An 18,668-nucleotide genomic window follows, 5' to 3' on the forward strand; every position below is an offset into this window, starting at 1 on the left:
CACACGGAACCCAACCAGGCCAGCCATCGAGGCCTCTTCCCGCCTCCCGAGCCGCCCAGCGCCGCTTCATTTCTGGCTTTGCCACCCGGAGCCGGATTATCCACGTCCCCTTAGATTGCAGTGCCGACGCTGGCTCTCTCCTGGGAGGCGAGCTCCTCCTTTTCTGTCTGACCCTGTTGCATCACCCTTGAAAAGATGTAAGCCCTTCACCCGAGGTTGGTGGTTCTTTCGGACCTCCCTCCTTTCTGGATCCGCTTTCTTCTCGATACACAGACGGATTGGAGAAAGGTCAGCGGAGGTGGGGATAAAGTTTCAGCAACCTTCCCTTTAAGATGCCTTGGAGGTTTTTTGACAGCCAGTGTCCACTTGTGCTTTGTGTTAAGCCGGTCTGTCGTCTCCGTATTTGGGGCATGAGGGATTGACTGGCGAGACAACTTTTCAGCTATACCCGGAGGACGCCTGGTCACTATGTGCTGATGCAGCTTGTTAAAACTGGTTACTGCAAACGTTGGGAGCTAGCTTTGCAGTTGTTTTCTCTCTTTCTATTTTGGGGGTTGGTGATGATTGTTAATTTGGGTGGTCTTAGTAGCTCTAGTGATCTAGAGTTTGGCTGCACAGTGGCTAGTGGTTTTCAAGAGGTAGGTGTGTGTGTGTGTGTGTGTGTGTTTTGCCAGTCAACATGGAACAAACACTAGGGCTTGTGTGAACCTTTATTCCTAACGTGGTGTTCCCTTTTTTCCTGGCTGACAGTGGCTTATGTGATCTTATATCAGCTAGACTCAGATACCCGTTTGGTTAGATCTGTTATACCCTGGGCTCCTGGAGTCTGGGCACTTACTCATTAACTTTCATCACTTTCAAACTGGACAACGCTAGTGTATACTTCGAGATTATCGTAGGCGGCTGGCCCAAGGTCCTAGCATTTTGGAGGCTGACATAGGAGCAGTGAGGTTTTAAGGCCACCCTAGAGTAGAGTTCCAAGCCAACTTCTCTACCGTGTGTGGTGAGACAGTGAGACAGCAGACGACATGCGTTTTTGTATGTAAAGATTTATTTAAGAGCCTCCTGCACAGGGAGTGATCAGTAGAACACAGGGTGTTTTTATTTGGGGTTATAACTTGTGTGGTTATTTGATTTAGTGAGTGTGTGTGTTGTGTGCGTTCAGGGAGGCACACCGCAGTGTGCATGTGGGGAGTCAGTTGTCTAGTTCCACTTTTATGCGGGTTCTGGGGGTCAAAGTCAGTTTGTCAGGCTTGCTAGGCAAACACGTTTCCCTGCTGAGCCCTCCTGCTGTAGGAGAAGGGCTTTGTCTCTTGCTGTCTGTCTGTCTGTCTGTCCGTCCGGCTCTCTGTTGCTACAGTGCCTCCCTCACTTTGTAGCCTGAGTTAGCCTGGGGTTAATGGGCTTCCTACTTTGCCACCATGCCTGGCTTTAGGTGATGTTTTATAGTAGTTTTTGTGGGAGTTTTAAGTGCACACATCTGTGTCCTCAGAGTGTCCTGAAATAAGTGAAGAACACTTGCTGTAGTCCAATGCCTTCCTCTTCTTTTCCTTCCCTTCCTTCCCTTTGAGGCAAGGTCTCAGTATGTGTAGTCTTGGGGGTCCTGAAACTTTATAAATAGACTGGCCTGGTCTCAATGTTATAGAGATTGTCATAGAGAACATACAGTGTTCTCCAGCCTCTGCTTCCCAAGCACTGGGATTAAAGGAGTGTGTCCCGTGCCTGGCTTCTACCCTTGGCTCTTGACTGAGGAAGCAAGCCTAGCAAGGGAACAGGGAGACTGACTTTTCCAGAAGATAAAGGAGTGAACAGAACCAGCTTCCTAAATCTGGAGCCCTTCCCCTGTGTGCACACAGGTGGTGCCCCTCCAGTGAACATACAGTGTTAATGAGGCATCCTCAAGCCTTTGTTTGTTTGTTTTTTAAGACGTGGTATCCCGAGCTGACAACAAACTGTCTTCCTTGACACATTTGTTGATTCCTGGGGGCAGAAAGCCTTTATGCTTTAAAGTGGGATTAGTATATCTAATGTGGAGGTCCATTTCTGGTTTCCCAGGTGTGGGAGGAAGAGCTTGTGCTCTGGCAGCCGCTTTAGCCCCCTGCAGAGGATTCAGGTCTGGTTGGAAAGGCCTTTGTTTCTCAGGGCCTTTGTTTACCTTAGACTCAACTCCTTGGTCCTGGGAGACATCGATATGAATTGTTTTCACCACCTTGGGAAAGGGAGGAGGGGTTCTGTTCCTTGTAGAACCTGATAGGGAGGGAGGAAAGGTGGTGTGCAGTGTTAACTGTGGTGTGGCAGCGTTATGTGACTTCAGGGACAGCGTCCTACAGCAGAGAGGACAGGCCAGTGACAAGAAACTGCATTCCGGTAATGTTATTAATTTCAGCTGTTTCTTTGGAATGCATTCTCTAGCTAGGTACTGGTCACGGCCCTGGAGAGGCTGCTGGAATTTCATCCATGGCTTGGATGACCGTTGTCCAATATGCATAACTTTGATGCCCCATTAAATGTTCATTGAAGTGGACCCTAGAGAAGAGCTCCACTTAGCAACATGAAATATTTATTTAGAAGGTTGCCAGAATGACCTGGGAGTGGTGGTGCACACCTGTCATCCCAGCATTTTGGGGACTGAGGCAGGAAGGCCTTGAATTTGAGGCCAGCACGGGCCATTTATTGAGACCCTGTTTGATAAAGAAATGCTAAAATAGATTTCTTACTAGATTAGGTTCTTTAGGTTGTTGTTTAGTTTTCCCTTCTTTTTGAGAACCCCGGGCTTCAGCCTTTGGGAGCACTGGTCAAGCTCGGTTGTGTTGTCACAATCCCACCATGCCTGGTGTTTCCTGCTTTAGACCACCTCAGCTGCTGGCCTCGGATTGGACAAGCAAGAGGGTGGATGGCGGGGTGTGGAGTCGACCAGGGCACCCTGTTAATGGAAAGGGCTGTGGGCTTTGGAGCCAGCCAGACAAAACAGATCTGTCCAGCCCTGCTGTTCTTGTTCAGGGAGGACGTCCCCAGCAAGCTGTTGTTGGCTGTAAGTGATAAGAGTGATGGAAGCTAGTGAAACTGTCTCCGAGGATCAGGGGTACGGTATTTGTTACGGCACCTGACATTTAAGCAGTGCTTAATAAAGAGGTGTGGAGACGGGCTGTGGTAGTGCACGCTTTTGATACCAGCGCTCAGAAGCAGGAGGGTGGATCTGAGTCTGAGGACAGGAGAACAGCTGGGACTACCCAGAACAACCCTGTCTCAAAAAAACCAAAATAATAAAATAATAGTAGTAGTGGTAGTGGTGATGATGGTAGTAGTAGTGGTGGTAGTAGAGGTGGTAGTAAAGTATAGTTGTAAAATATGGAAATGTGGCCAGAGAAACTTTTCTTTAAGAAAAGATTTATTTATTTATTATATATAAGTACACAGTTGCTATCTTCAGACACACCAGAAGAGGGCATCGGATCTCATTACAGATGGTTGTGAGCCACCATGTGGTTGGTGGGAATTGAACTCAGGACCTCTGGAAGAGCAGTCAGTGCTCTTAGCCACTGAGCCATCTCTCCAGCACATGGAAATCTTATTTACTTGGAGAGACTAGAAAATGTCAACCTGGGTTTTTAAATGTGAGTGCTGGAATCCAGAGGTGTAGGAAGCTGCAGAATCCCTCTTGGAAAGCAAGAGACCCTGACAGAGTTGAGCTGGTGGCCGGGTCAGTGCCTCCTAGTATTCCAGAATGTCAAAGATGTTGGAGAGCGCCTGGGCCGCTCTACCAGACAGCCATGTTCTCGCAGGCCTTGGCTCCCAGCGCCTCTAGGTGGAAGTCTGGAGGACTACTCTTGCCTTGTAGGCCAGTGCCAGACTAGTGACACCCTCACTTCTACTGTGCGTGTTCTGTCGGTTTTCTCTTAACGCCCAAAACCTGTTTCTGTGTCTCCTCTCATTTTCTAATGTTGCTTTAGAATAAAGCCCCTGTGATGCTCCGTGTCGGTTCCGTGTGTCAGACTGAACCCAGCACCCACTTGAATGCTGGGAAAACATTTCCAGCATGCAGAGGCTTCCTACCCCACCGCTGTTTTCTTTCAGAATTACCTCTTCATCAAAGTGGAACCAACGTCTTGTTTTAAGTGAATGGGATTGTATGGTGTAAATATGCTCTAAGAAGAATCTTTAAATCGACATTTTGGTTTTGTAGTGTGGGGACGATGGCTCAGGGCTTTGCGCACCTGGGACAAGTGTCATGTTCCTGAGCTGAGCCATATCCCCATTTTCCATTTCCTGAGACACTCTCTGTAGCCCATGCTGGCTTCACACTCAGGTTTAGAGGTGTGCACGATTGCTTGTGGCTTGCTCACTTCCCACCGTGGGGTCCTAGAGACTGACCCCGGTGAGTGCCTCATGGGAAGGTAAACACTGCTTACTGTGTTATGGCCCCAGCCCATTGCTGTGTGCCTGCTGTGTATCATTTCTCAGTAGCTGTCCATCAGTTTTCTCGCTGGGACCTGAAACTCACGGATGAAGGTGAGGCTAGTGAACTCCTGCTGATTTTCTGGCTGTGTCAGCCCTGAGCATGCTCACATCATTGAGACTGCATGATCATGATCGGAGGCTTTTTTTGAATATAATTCAGATTCCTTATACTTGCTGCAGTTGACGATTATGTATTTTTCCAGTGAGAGCTGTTATGAGTAATAGTGTGTGCTGAGGGGGAATGTTCTAGTACGTGTGTTCTGGTGACGAGTGCACACACCTGTCGGGAGTCCGTTTAAGACAGGGTTTTAGATCTTCCAGGTTGTAGACTGTGGGTTTTTGAGATTACATTCCTACATGGTGTACTAATGGGCATGGCTGCTGCTGGAGGCTGTGGGATCCAAGTACCTAGATCCTTGGCAACATGGGGCATTTTCTGTCCTCTCACTGCGGCCATTCTGAAAGGTGCATATAATTTTATTTTGAAAAGCTGCATGTGGTGGCTCCCAACAATTAGGAGGCTGTCTCAGTCAGGGTTTCTATTCCTGCACAAACATCATGACCAAGAAGCAAGTTGGAGAGGAAGAGGTTTATTCCGCTTACACTTCCATATCGCTGTTCATCACCAGAGGAAGTCAGGACTGAACCCAAGCAGGTCAGGAAGCAGGAGCTGATGCAGAGGCCATGGAGGGATGTCACTTACTGGCTTGCTTCCCCTGGCTTGCTCATCCTGCTTTCTTATAGAGCCCAGGTCTACCAGCCCAGGGATGGCTCCACCCACAATGGACTGGGCCCTCCCCCCTTGATCACTAGTTGAGAAAATGCCTTACAGCTGGATCTCATGGAGGCATTTCTTCAACTGAGGCTCCTTTCTCTGGGATAACTCCAGCTTGTGTCAAGTTGACACAAAACCAGCCACTACAGAGGCTGAGGCAGGAGGATTGCCTACAGACCAGGCTGGGGTACAGTATAGGGCCTTGTCTCAAAACCCACAGGAAACCAAAGTTTAAAAAAACCTTCCATTTGATAAAGCACACGCATACTCTGGCTGTCTGTTCAGTCTGTGTGCGCAGAGGACTGAAGTCACGCACACTGCTTAGCACGTGCTGACTGAGCTAAAGAGTGCCCAGGTCTCCGTTCAGTTATCAAATTCGGATGTCCCATTCTTAAACACATGATGTCATTCCAGAATAATACTCAAATTACAAAGGTACAATGGAGATGGGGCGTTTCCAGCCTTTGCAGAGAACACGTCTTACTCGGATTGAATGCAGCAGCTGTCAAAGTAACTACTATACAGTAAATGAGAAAAGGGGTTGTTTCTAAATATCCAGGCTTTTGCTAAGTATTTGGTCTTCTGCTCTGTAATTTTAGCAACCCATTGACATCCATTCTATTTTTCCTACAGAAGTAGACGTTTGAATTTCATAGTTTCCCTATGAGTTTTAAGACAGTGTCTCCTCGTCTTAAATTTGTATGTGTCTATGTGCAAGTGTGCCTGTACTAGGTGGAGTCCCCTCTCTTCTTCCACCACGTGGTCCTTTGCATTAAACTCAGGCCCTTGGGCTCACTGTTGGAAGCTGCCACCTGCTAAGCTTTGCATAGGCTTGAGACCAAATCTCTTTGTAGCTGATTTAATCTGGGACTTGGTAAACAGGTCTGCCTGAATTTCCTGAGTCTTGGATTACATGGCCGAGCCACTATGCCTGGCAAAAGATAATACTTCTATTTTCTTGAACTCAGAGATCTGCCTGCCTCTGCCTCTCATGCTGGGTTTAAAGGTGTGTGGCACCTGCATCAGTCTTAGGCTTATAAAAAGTACTTTAATTTTTAAAATACATGTAAAAATATTTAAATTTTAACTATAAAATGATTACATCATTTTCCTCTGCCCTTTTCTCCCTTCAAACTCACCTGCATATTCCCAGCTTCTTCATGGTCTCCTTTTCTAGTAACATTTTATTAAAAGTAGAAACTTTGGGCTGGAGAGATGACTCAACAGTTAAGAGCACTGTTGTTCCTGCTGGGGACCTGAGTTCAGTTCCCAGCACCCACATGGTGCTCAGAACCATTCATAACTGCAGTTCAATGCCTTCTCCTAAGGTCTGAGGGCACTAGGCTCGCAGTTGATGTATAGACATACACGTTACTGGAACACTCGTACACATGGAGTAAAATCAGTGTAAAAACATTTTAAGAACGCTTGTGGGCAGAGTGTAGCAGCTTAGTGGTCTAGTGTGTGAGTCTTCAGCAGCACAGACAGGAACGGACCTCAGTTGTGAGATGTGCTTGCCTCGAGAGATCAGCTGAGACCATGCAGTGTGGCAGAGAGAGCTAGGACTCTCCTTCTGTGAACTGAAAGCTGTGTGCTAAGCAAGTATTTTAGCTTCTTGAAATTTTAGTTTCCTCTTCTGTAAAACCACACCCAGGCTGTTTAGCACTTGGTTCTTCTCCACAGAATGCTAGGCATTGAGGCTGGGGGTCATACATACTAGGTAAATGCTCTGCAACTGAGCTACACAGCCAGCCTGCATGTTGGTTTTGTTGAGACATGGTGTCACTGAGTAGCCCTTGAGTTTATAATCATTTTGCCTTAGCCTCCCTAGTGCTGTGATTAAACAGGTCCACTGCAATGCCAGGGTAGAAATCATATTTTAAAAATAACATGACTGCTTCACTGTGTCATCTTGGCACAGGGATCTCGCTGCTCTTCTCTGGAACATTCCACCTTAGGCAGGTGATCTCTTGAGTTCTAGGTCATCCTGTTCTACAGATCCAGGCTGGGGCCACACAAAGAAACCTTAACTTAAAAAACCACAACCTACAACCTTGGGGCTGGAGAGCTGGCTCAGTGGTTAGGAGCACTCTCTGTTCTTCCAGAGGTCCTGAGTTCAAATCCCAGCAACCACATGGTGGCTCACAACCATCTGTAATGGGATCTGATGCCCTCTCTGGTGTGTCTGAAGACAGCTACAGTGTACTTATAATAAATAAATAAATCTTTAAAAAAAAGAAAAAAGACAATACAAAGAAAAAAAAAAAAAAAAACAAGACCAACACATTTCTTGTAGCGTGTGTCCCACATGTATGTAAAAGCCAGAGGACAAGTTTGTGGAATCAGTTTTCTCCTTGTATGTACTTTTCCTGTGTGCCATCCCTCCTCCCCAACTCATGTTTAATCTTCATATTCCTGTGTGTGCTGAGCATGTGTGGATATGGGTGTTGCATTAACTATTGAATTGAAGGCTTAACCTTTTATCGGCCTCTGAGGTCTCACTCTGGACACTGCTCAGTGTGGAGCTGAGCACATGGACTCTGTCACATGTTCCCCAAGCCACCCTCTCCGTGCGGTTCCCTTCCCAGGCAGTTCACCCCACCCGCCCTGTTGCTTCTGTCCTGGGTGGATGCGACCGCCCCCAGCGTGTTTCATTCCTCCACCACCCGGCACAAACATGACTCCAAAAGCCCGGTAGCTTAACAAGCAGGTTTATATGTTAAATTCTCAATCCACAAACCCTCTACACAATAAGCCTACACCCAATGGATAAAGATACAAACCGTCCTTCTATAGGAGAGAAAAATGACCTATAGAAACCCTTAAAAATATTTATATCTATTCCTCACCAATTACGACCACCTGGATCTAGATCGCCTTCTCCAGCTCCATCATGATTCCTCCTGCACTCTCCTTCCCCTTCGATCTCCGCATACTGCCTCCTCCGTCTTCCTAGCCTTTACCCCGCCTACCTTCTCACTGTTCAATATGGGTACATGTATACACAAGAAGAGGCTCAGTGTTGATGCTGGGGATTATCCTCCATGGCTTATTCCTTGAGGCAAACTCTCAGTCAAACTCAAGAACATGAGTAGTGACATATTAGTAAGTTTGACTGAATGGGAATGCCATGTTTCCAAGTTTAACTTCCTTTTTTAAATTAATTTTTATGTGTGTGCTTTGCCTACCTGTATGTCTGCAGGTGGCATCTGTGGAGGCTGGAGGAGGGCATCGGATTCCCGGATCGGGAGTTACAGGCAGTTGTGAGCTACTGTGTGGGTGCTGGGAATTGAATCTCAGTCCTCTTCCAAGAGTAGCCAGTGCTCTCAACCATTTCTCCAGCACCTGCAATTTTCACATCTGAGTTTGAAGTTTGGAGCATCAGGCTCAGTAGAAACAGTGTTCCAGTGCGGGACAGCGGCCTAAGCTCACCCAGTTTCAGACAGCTGGAGATTAAGCATGGTGTACACGTACCACAGGGAAGGCTGCCTCCTGGTAAGACCTGTGAGGGCGTTATCTTTGCTGTCACGGCTTAAGATCCTTTAGATTGTGGGTCTCAGCAAGTGTTGCTACGGGTTGTCACCTTGCTTGAGGAGTGTGACAAGTGCTGACTGGGGGTAGTTGCTGAACGCAGAATCTCATACCTGGAGGTACTCTCTAAACCTGGCAAGGTGGCTTGTGCTTGTAACCTAGGTGCTGGGAGGCTGGGGCGGGAGAATGGAGGGCAGCCTGCTCTACACAGTGATCTCCAGGACAGCCTGAACTAGAATGATCCCTTAAGAAAAGGGTAACAAGTTTGGGCCTGGGTAATTCCAGCACTCGGGAGGTGGAGGCCCAGAGAATGAGACATTGAGGCTAGCCTTGACTACGTAGCAAGTCTGAGGTCAACCTAGGTTAGCTATATGAGATCTTACCTCTCTTCCCACAGAGTCTTTCTCTGAGCTCTCCCACCTCATGTTTTTTGGAAGGGTTTCTTACTGAACCTGGAACATCTGTTGTAGACTGCCTGGCCAGCAAGCCCCCAGGACCAGCCCCTCCTTGCCTTTACCAAGTGCTGGGGGTACAGACGCCATGGCAACGCCTTGGCGCTCTTGTGAGTGCTGGGGATCCACATTTGGGCTCTTACATTTGAACAGCAAGTACCAAGGGAGCACCCTCCTCAAACAGATTGATCCGGTAGAGTTCATTGATTGATAACATGCTTGTTGTGTTATGATATCAGCATATTTGTTCAGGGTCAGCAGATAATAAAAGAAGAAAAACATATTTGAAGAAATAGTGGCCTTAGGGATATGGACCAGTTGGTAGAGTTCTTGCCTAACATACATGAAGTTCTGAGCCCCGCCCTTAATGCCACATATATAGAGAGTGGTAGCACACACCTGGGATCTCAGCATTCAGGGGAGGAGGTTCAGTAGTTCAGGGGCTTGAGAGATGGCTCAGAGGTTACCCGAACAGAAGACCAGGGTCAGATTCCTAGATGTGAGCATCCACATGGTGGCTCAAACACATCTGTAGTTTTAGGGGATCTGATACCCTTTTCTGATCTCATTGGGTACCAGGCATGCATGGTGGTGCACAGACATATACATAGGTAGGTGAAACACTAACAAACAGGTATTTAACAAAGGAAAAAGGCAATGAGGGGATTGGCATGGTGGTTTACACCTTTAATCCCAGCACTCAAGATGCAGAGACAGCATCTGAGTTTGAGGCCAGCCTGGTCTACCTAGTGAGTACCAGGATAGCCAGGGCTACAGAGTGAGACTTTGTCTTGAACAAAACACAAAGCAAGGTTATTTATTGGACAGAGTTCAAAGCCAGCCTTGGATCCATGAGATCTTATTTCATAAGCAACAAAAAGCCGACAGCACAGTAATAAAAGGCATTATTACTATTATTATTATTAAAAGTTTTAATACGGGCAAAGGCTCTGAGTAGGCATCCCTCCAAGAAGACATGCGCACGACCAGCAAGCACATGGAAGGGTGCCATCAAGTGAATGCACGACAGCATGAAGAAGAGACACTTGCACCCTGGGGCGACTGCAGTGAAGAGGACCATGGCACAAGTTAGTGAGGGCTTCAGATGCGGCTAGAGGAGCACCAGTGTGGAACCTTTGTAGTACACATAAGACATGAGGCGTATCACCGGGTACACTGATTCCCATTCCCACTCAGTGTTCACACCGAGAGAAATAAAACTATCTGCTCACACCAAGACTGACATTGCATGTCCACAGCACTATAACAGCCCCAAAGAGGAGTCCTTCAAATTCATGCCAGTCAGCTGACCATGCTATACGGGAGTGAGGAAAGTGGGACAGACTTGTCAGCAGCACCTTGTTAGCCATAAAGAGGAAAGCAGTGCTGACAGAGGGCTGGGAGGGGCTCGGTGAGCAGGGTGCGGCTTTATGCACTAAACCCAAGTGCTGATCTCTAGAACCATGTAGAAAGCCAGACTGGACAGCCTGCAGCTCTGGACAGTATATTTTTCTTTGGTTTCCTTTGTTTTCTTGATCAGAAGTCTAACCTAACACATGCTGTCTGTACCCAAATCACTGAAACACGGTAGTGTCTGTCAGTCCAGGAGTCTCCTCCTTGCCTTTTCTTATTTTAGTAACGGAGCTGAGAATTCACACTGGCATCTGCACCTGCAAACAGATTTGAACGTCCCCTGTTCAGTTCTCCTTAGTCTATAGCAAGAATTCCCCATACCACACAGTAGGAGCATTCTGCTGTGGTTCAAGACATCCTGCTTCATGGGAAAACCTTGTTTGTTGCTCTCACTGATTCAAACCACGTGAGCCTCTCCTCTTCACCCAAAGCATCAGGTCTGCAACAATGAGCATCTCAGAGACAATAGCCCATCACTGACTTGAGTGAGTGGATGAAACTTTAATAGCTGAAAGAAACTCTATAAACGTCATACCCAGCTAAAATGTCCTTCAAAGGTATGTGGTCCTTTGAAAGACTTTCTATGCAAGTCTTGGGCATTTGAATACTTGGTCCTCAGTTGTTGTTTAGGGAGGATTAGAAGTGTGATCTTGCTGGAGGAAGTATGTCATAAGGGTAAGCTTTGATATTTCAAAAGTCTCATTCTATTTCAAGTTATCTCCTGCTTGTGGTTTGACATAGGAGGTCTGGGCTGCTGCTCCAGCTGATCCTTTTGCTCTGCCATAGACTCTAGCCCTCTGGAGCTGTAAGCCCAAAGTAAAACCATTATTCTAAAGTTTTCTTGATCTTGGTTGTCTTAGGGTTTTATTGCTGTGAGCAGACACCATGACCAAGGCAAGATTTATAAATAACAACATTCAATTGAGGCTGGCTTACAGGTTCAGAGGTGCAGTCCATTATCCTCAAGATAAGAGCTTGGGAGCATCAAGGCAGGCATGGTGCAGGAGGAGCTGAGGGTTTCATCCAAAGGAGGCCGGGAACCTCCAAGGAAGCAAGCATCCTCAGGCAGCTAGGAGGAGTGTCTTCAAGTACACCCCCAGAGTGACACACTTCCTCCAACAAGGCCATGCCTTCTAATAGTGCCACTCCCTGGGCCAAGCATAAGCAAATCATCACATTGGTGTTTTATCATAGCAATAGAAAAGTAAGACAAAATAGGAAATGAGATAGAGATACTTTTAGTTACAAAACTGAGGATTCTAGCCCCAATACAAGGTATACTTCCCGAAGGGTGTTTTTCAGATTGAAGAGGAATGAAAGTAAATATAAGCCAGGGCCTTCAGGAAAGAATGAAGAGCACAGGAAAATGAAAGGACTGTGTCGTTCTCTTATTTCTTTAAACGACTACGCTGGTGCCTGTTCTCTGATCTAAGCCACAGGTAGACATTTTCTACTTATATGTTGTATATAGAGATTCCTAGAATACCGCACGTGACACCTGCAGAATTGTCATTTCAGATGCATAAAAATGCGTGCACACCAGGTAGGCCATATCTTGATCAGTAAACGCTGAATAATTTTTAAGATAGTGAACAATTAGGGATGGCTCTGCAGTTAAGGGCACTGGCTGTTCTTCTGGAGAACAAGGATTTGATTCCCAGCACCCACATGGATGCTCAAAACTGTCCGTAATTCCAGTTCCGGGGAATATGACATCTTCTTCTGGCCTCTGTGGGCACCAGACATGTATGTGGTACATGCAACCAAAACGCACATAATAAACGCACATAATAAAAAGCGTAATGAAAAATTTCAAGATATCGAATACGTTCCTTGTTGATAATGGAATTAAATTAGAAAACAATAACTAGAAAAAAGTCTTTCAGTATCTGGAGATTTATTTTATTATTTAAAAAGACTTTTGTGTTATGTTTTCCTTTTGCCTGAATGTATGTCTGTGCATCATCACGTGTGTGCTGTGCTGGAGGAGGCCAAAAGAGTTTCAGATCCTCTGGAACTGGAATTACAGACATTTGTGAGCTGCCATGTGGGTGTTAGAAATTGAACCCGGGTCATCTGGAAGAGCAGCCAGAGCTCCTGGCCACTGAGCCATCTCCCCAGGCCCAGGAGCAGAGGGGTTGTGAGTTCTGCTGTCTGCAGGCTCCTGGGCAGGGTAGTGGAGTTGAGCGCAGAGAATACTGGGGTCTGTCCCACATCTGTGGTGTGCTGGCTACCTATGACTCTTGGGCAACCCATTCTCACATCGGGTCATCTGTTTCTTTATTTGCAAATTATAGATTTTGAATTAATGGTTATTTAAGGTCCTTTTTGGCTGGACACGTTGATACATACCTGCCATCCCATACTAGAATGTCTGAGGCAGGAGGATCAGGAATTTGAGGCACATATTCAGGAACTCAACTCCTAAGTACTGAGTTCAAGGGCAGCCTGGGCTACTTGACACTCTGACTTAAGAAAGTTTCTTGCTGTTAAAGCCTGCAGATTTAGGGCTGGAGGGATGGCTCAGCAGTTAAGAGCACTGACTGTTCTTCCAGAAGTCCTGAGTTCAATTCCCAGCAACCACATGGTGGCTCATGACCATCTGTAATGGAATCCAGTGTCCTCTTCTGGTGTGTCTGAAGACACCTACAGTGTACTCACAGACATTTTTTTTTTTTTTAAGTAAAAGACCTTAAAGTCTACATATTTTAAAACGTTGGCTTCCTAAGTTGTGTTACATGTTTGCAGCGATGACTGAGAACCTTCCTCCTGCCTGTTTTGCAGATTGCATTCCTCTGGCAGAGAAGAAGCTGATCTGTCTGTTTCTCCAACTTGATTCATCTGAGCCTCTGTGCTCAGTAATAGTAACAGATGGCCTGAAAATGTTTCCCCACACACCCGCATGGAGCAGACACCAGCCTGCCATTAGCCTTTATAGCCACTCTGGCCTATGAGGGATGCTGAATAAAATTTGTGCCAGGGACTGTGAAGGACAGAGAGGTGCAGAGTGAGGTTCTCCTAAAAGACTCAGATTCCCATAGTTCCTTGAGGGTTTCATCTGGCTCCCAAGGCTGATGTAGGACAGTTGTTCTCATGACATGGCCTCAGTTTAATGATGGAAGCCCTCAGATGGGTGGAGTTTGTGCTGAAATTTCTTGTGTAGGTAGTGAGCGTGGCTTGGAGTTCTTGTAGCATCCTCAGAGCCTCAGTTCAGTGTGCCCCTGCCCTTCCCCATAACAACTGGCGTCACAGATCGCCTTCTAATTCCTATTCTTTAATCAGCGCTGTAAGATTCAGGAAATACCAGTTTAGGGTGTACTTTTTGTTTCTTTTAAAGATGGTCCCATTATGTAGCCCTGGCTGGGCTGGACTGGATTGGAACTCACTGTGTAGACCAGGCAGCCCTTGAATTCAGAGATCTATCTGCTTCTGCCTCCCAAGTTCCGGGATTAAAGGTACCACCATGTTCTGAATTCTTATTTGTTTCTGGCCCTAGGAGTACAGCCAGGGGCTTCCTGTGTGTTGGGCATGTGATTCACTTCCAAGGAATTCTTGCTGCTTTTCTGAAAAAGCTTATAAGGTGGGATCTGTTTATTACTGGTGGGAGATTGCATACAGTGTTTTCGTCAGTGCCGGACCAGATATGCAGAGCTTGCTTCATATCACTCCGACGCTTCCTCACGAGTCACCATTGTGGCCGGGTGAAGTACTGAGGAAAGCAGCCCACGGTCTTATGCTCGCCAGGCAGGCACTGTGTCTTTGATCTGAGTCCCCCGTCCCCAACCTGAAGGACTTTGAGTACCAGTGTTCTGCCTTTGATGTTGGGTGCATGCTCTTTGCCTTTGTACTTGATCATCCACCTGATAGCACGGCACGTTCTGGGGTCACCAGCCAGCGTCGTGGTAGAGACGGGGCGCTCTCAAGAAGGAGCTTGCTGATTTCATTGGGTTGGTGAACTGCAGAAAGGTTTCTGATTATATTACACTATAACTTTACACAAAAATTGCGATTGATGATTTATTCTATTTCCAGAGGTTAGGCAGGCTGTGGGTGACTGTAAAGGGAGCATCCTTTACCCCTTAGGCTTTTTTTTTTTTTTTTTTTTTTTTAATTTTCTGGGGTTTGAGATCAGGGCCTTGGATATGCTAGGCAGGTTGTATACCACTAGCTACATCCCCAAGTGTCCTCTAATCATTTCTGAGAGGCTTTTAAGTACATGCTGTGCCAGATATGTCTTGGAGAAACTGATAACAGTAGGAGGAGTGGATTCGAGTGTGGTGGCTCAGCCTGTAATCCCAGCACATGTTAGGCTGAGGCAGGAGGCCCGGCCATTCGTCAGTCTGCACCATGCTCAAGACTCACTATCAGGAGACCAAATACATTCAAAGATGTGTAAATGTTTATACACAAACATGCCTTTATATTTAAGGAATGATTTTGGTATTCTATTCGTATGGTTGATTAACAGACGGAAGAGTGTCAGAGTAAAGCTGGAACCCACACTGACCAGAGGGAGCCAACTCCCACAATCTATACCCACATGCATGCACACACACCAATGCACACCCAGAAATATTTTTAAAGAAGATAATAAAATAACTTGAAAAGCCAACCAAAGGGGCTGGAGAGACGGCTCTGAGGTTAAGAGCACTGGCTGCTTTTCCAAGAGGTCCAGAGTTCAATTCCCAGCAACAACATGGTGGCTCATTAACCATCTATAATGAGATCTGATGCCCTCTTCTGGCCTGCAGACAGACCACTGTACACATAAATAAATCTGTTAAATAACTTAAACAGACTACTTCATAAGTAATGAGATGGAAGCTATTATTAAAGTGTGTATGTAAGTGTGTGCTTGTGTGTGTGTATGTTCATGTGTGTGGGTGCCTATGGAAGCCAGAAGGTGCTGGATCTTCTAGAAATAAAATAACAGGCAGTTGTGAGCTGCCTGACACAGATGGTGAGAACCAAAATTGGTTCTGTGAGAGCATGAAGTATTCTTACCCACCGAGTCATCTCTCCAGCCCTGAGAAATGCCATTTATTTTATATCAAACTCTGGAGAGATACTTTGGAAAGAACACAGTGTAGAAGTTAGTTATGTCATATCTCTTTAGAATAGAATAATCACTCCTCAGTGCTAAAAAAATATACCTTATTTTGTGTTCATTGTTTATCTCTTATCAAAGTGAGCATGTAGTTAAAGACACTTCTTTATATATGCACGGAATAATGGTCCTCCTTGGTTGACTTTTCTTCCTTCCTTCCTTCCTTCCTTCCTTCCTTCTTTCCTTCCTTCCTTCCTTTTTAATATTTATTTATTTAATGTAGACACACCAGAAGAGGGCATCAGATTACATTGTAGATGATTGTGAGCCACCATGTGGTTGCTGGGGATTGAACTCAGGATCCTCTGGAAGAGCAGTCACTGCTCTTAACCTCAGAGCCATCTCTCCAGCCCCTTTGGTTGGCTTTTCAAGTTATTTTATAATTTTCTTTAAAAATATTTCTGGGTGTGCATTGGTGTGTGTGCATGCATGTGTGTATAGATTGTGGGAGTTGGCTCCGTCTGGTCAGTGTGGGTTCCAGTGTTCTGTTTGTGCCTGCTGCTCTCTCTCCAGTTCCCCTCCTCCTTCCTGTCTGCTTTGAAATCTCCTAAGAGGGCAGGGCAGCACAGACCTGCAGTTTAGGAAGGGAAGGCAGGATTGTCGGTTCGAGGCCAGCCTGGGGTGATTATAAGGGAGGACAGTGTATGTCGCTGATTCTCACCCCGCTTTTGTCCATCCTGAAGGAAGGGCAGCTGGGGACGTTTGAGGAAGAAACAGTCATTTTTGCATCCTTGACTATGTGGGGCTTGGAGGAAGCCTGCCATGCCTTGTGATAGCAAGTGTGCCCAGCTTCCTGCTCTGCCTGCGTTTCCTTCCTAGGACGACCTCTCTTTGGGACCCTCGTCTCCTCTCTTCTCCGGCCATGCGCTGCGCTCCTTTGCTTTTTCTTGTTTTGCTCTTGAGCATGTGTTGCAAGCAGATGTACTTTAACTCAGCACAATTTTGTTGTCTTGTGGGCAGGGTTCATTTCAGGAAAAGGAGAGTTTTCAGAGAAGACACATTAGAGACAGCTGGTCTCTGGTGTAAAGAACAAAGCTGGTTCATACTTAGCTGATTTTAAGTGATTTTTTTTTTTTATTGTTTGTTTGTTTGGTTTTTTTGGAGATAGGTTTTCTCTGTGTAGCCCTGACTGTTCTGGAGCTAAGCTCTGTAGACCAGGCTGGTCCCAAACTCAAAGAGATCCTCCTGCCTCTACCTCCTGCCTCTCAAGTGTTGTGCTGGGATTAAAGGCATGTATACCATTCCCTTAAAGGGATTTGGGGTGTAGTGCTTAGCATGCATGAGGCTCCCTTCAGTTTCCAGCAAAATGTGCACGCACACACACGCACACACATACTCACTCACTCACTCGAGTTAAATTAATTAAAATCAGTCAGCTTATATGTTAAGGTCTGGGACTTTCTTTTATCCTATTGTGGAACTAAAGTGAAACCCTGCCCTTGTCCTCGGAAACTTTGCTGGAAGGATGTTACTGTAGGTGAGAGTAGCTTTCACGTGTGTTTTCATTCTCAGTGTAAACCTGTGACTAACCTGTGACTTTCTTCATGAGTGGAGGATTTTGACAGGTGGTGGACGTCGTGACAGTGCGGGGGGGGGGGTAAGTGACTCTCTTAGGAACTGGATTGGTGTCAGATAAAATTCTACCAAGTGTGCTTGCCTTCTTGAGTCTTTCCTTTAGACTTGAAGTTAGTTAATAGAAACTCAGAAAAACACCCGGACATACTCTTTCTCCTCTTGTGTGTGCTCTTGAAGTAGATAAAGGTGTGTCAGAATAAAACCACTCTGGGTGTCTTCTGTTCTTCCAGGGCCATGAACTACAAATGGTCAGCACGCTGGGTGTCATATTTGGGGGCTCGTTTTTCTGAGCTCCAACATTATTTGGAAGCTAACACGGCTGTACTGTTAGATGGATGCGTGCAGGGGTGAGCAAGCAGTGTGAGGGCAGTGGCGCATTCGTTGTCCCTCAGGCCACGGGGACATTGCGTGCCTACTTGAATCCCGTGAGCGGCTGGTACGGTACCGAGCTTGAGACTGTAACCTCTGGCGTTCTGGAGTGCATGGTAAGCAAGCCTGCTTTCTGCCTGGAGGGAGACTTTTCATCACAGTCCTGACAAGAGGCGTAAGTGAGCACCGAGTAAGGCCGCTTACTCTTGGAAGCACAAACTCGCACCAGAGGCCTGAGAGGAGTGGCTTTCCAGTGCTGTGTGCACACTGGGAACTGGTGGGGCTTTAGAAAACCTGCTGAGGTCTGGAGTGTGTTCTGTGTAGGCAGAACTTCCTGTGGGCCCTTCAACCCATAGGTGTGGCTCTCTTTACTTTGGCTATCGTGCCCTTTCCTTCCCGTGGACTCCTTCTTGTCACATGATGACGTTTCACATGGTTGCAAACTTCAGTTGATGGTTAATTCTACTGTGTCACTCACTACTTGGTCAAATGGTGGGTCACTGGTTCAGTCTCATAGGTCAGTGATTGCATCTAGTAGGTCTTCACTGATCAAGTCTAGTAGATCAAGAGTTGGACTGAGTAGGTTGTCCCTTGCAGATTCTGGAAGGTCATTTGTTGAGTCTTACCTGTTATAACTGGTTGGATCCAGTAGGTTGCTTGTTGGTTGTGGGTCTGTACTGGTGCATCCTGACAGGTCAGTAGAGGACTCAGAGGCAGGGGAAAGCCGCAGCCGTAGAACATAAGCCACCATCGGGCTGCTGGGAGGGTGGGAGCCACTGGTGTGCAGGAGACACTCTGACTTTCTTAACGATGTATTTATTATTTGTATGTGTTGCTATGTGCACGTGTTTGCAGGTGCTCTTGAGGCAGCAAGAGGGCATTGGATCCCCTGGAACTGGAAGGTGCTCTTCCATGGAGCCTGGTGATCCATGTATGAAAAGCCGACCTCTGACCTCTGATGTATTCCATGGCATGCTTGGGCAAATAT

The 18,668-nt window shown here is 46.5% G+C and overlaps 1 protein-coding gene across 1 annotated transcript in view; it reads left to right on the forward strand.

Moving 5' to 3' along the window:
• The window catches only part of BLTP3A (bridge-like lipid transfer protein family member 3A), a 43,186-nt gene that overhangs the window by 475 nt on the left and 24,043 nt on the right, over nucleotides 1–18,668 (forward strand). The gene's annotated exons all lie outside the window — the stretch shown is intronic.

This window comes from Micromys minutus (assembly GCF_963924665.1).
Source record: "Micromys minutus genome assembly, chromosome: 25".
NCBI lineage: Eukaryota > Metazoa > Chordata > Mammalia > Rodentia > Muridae > Micromys > Micromys minutus.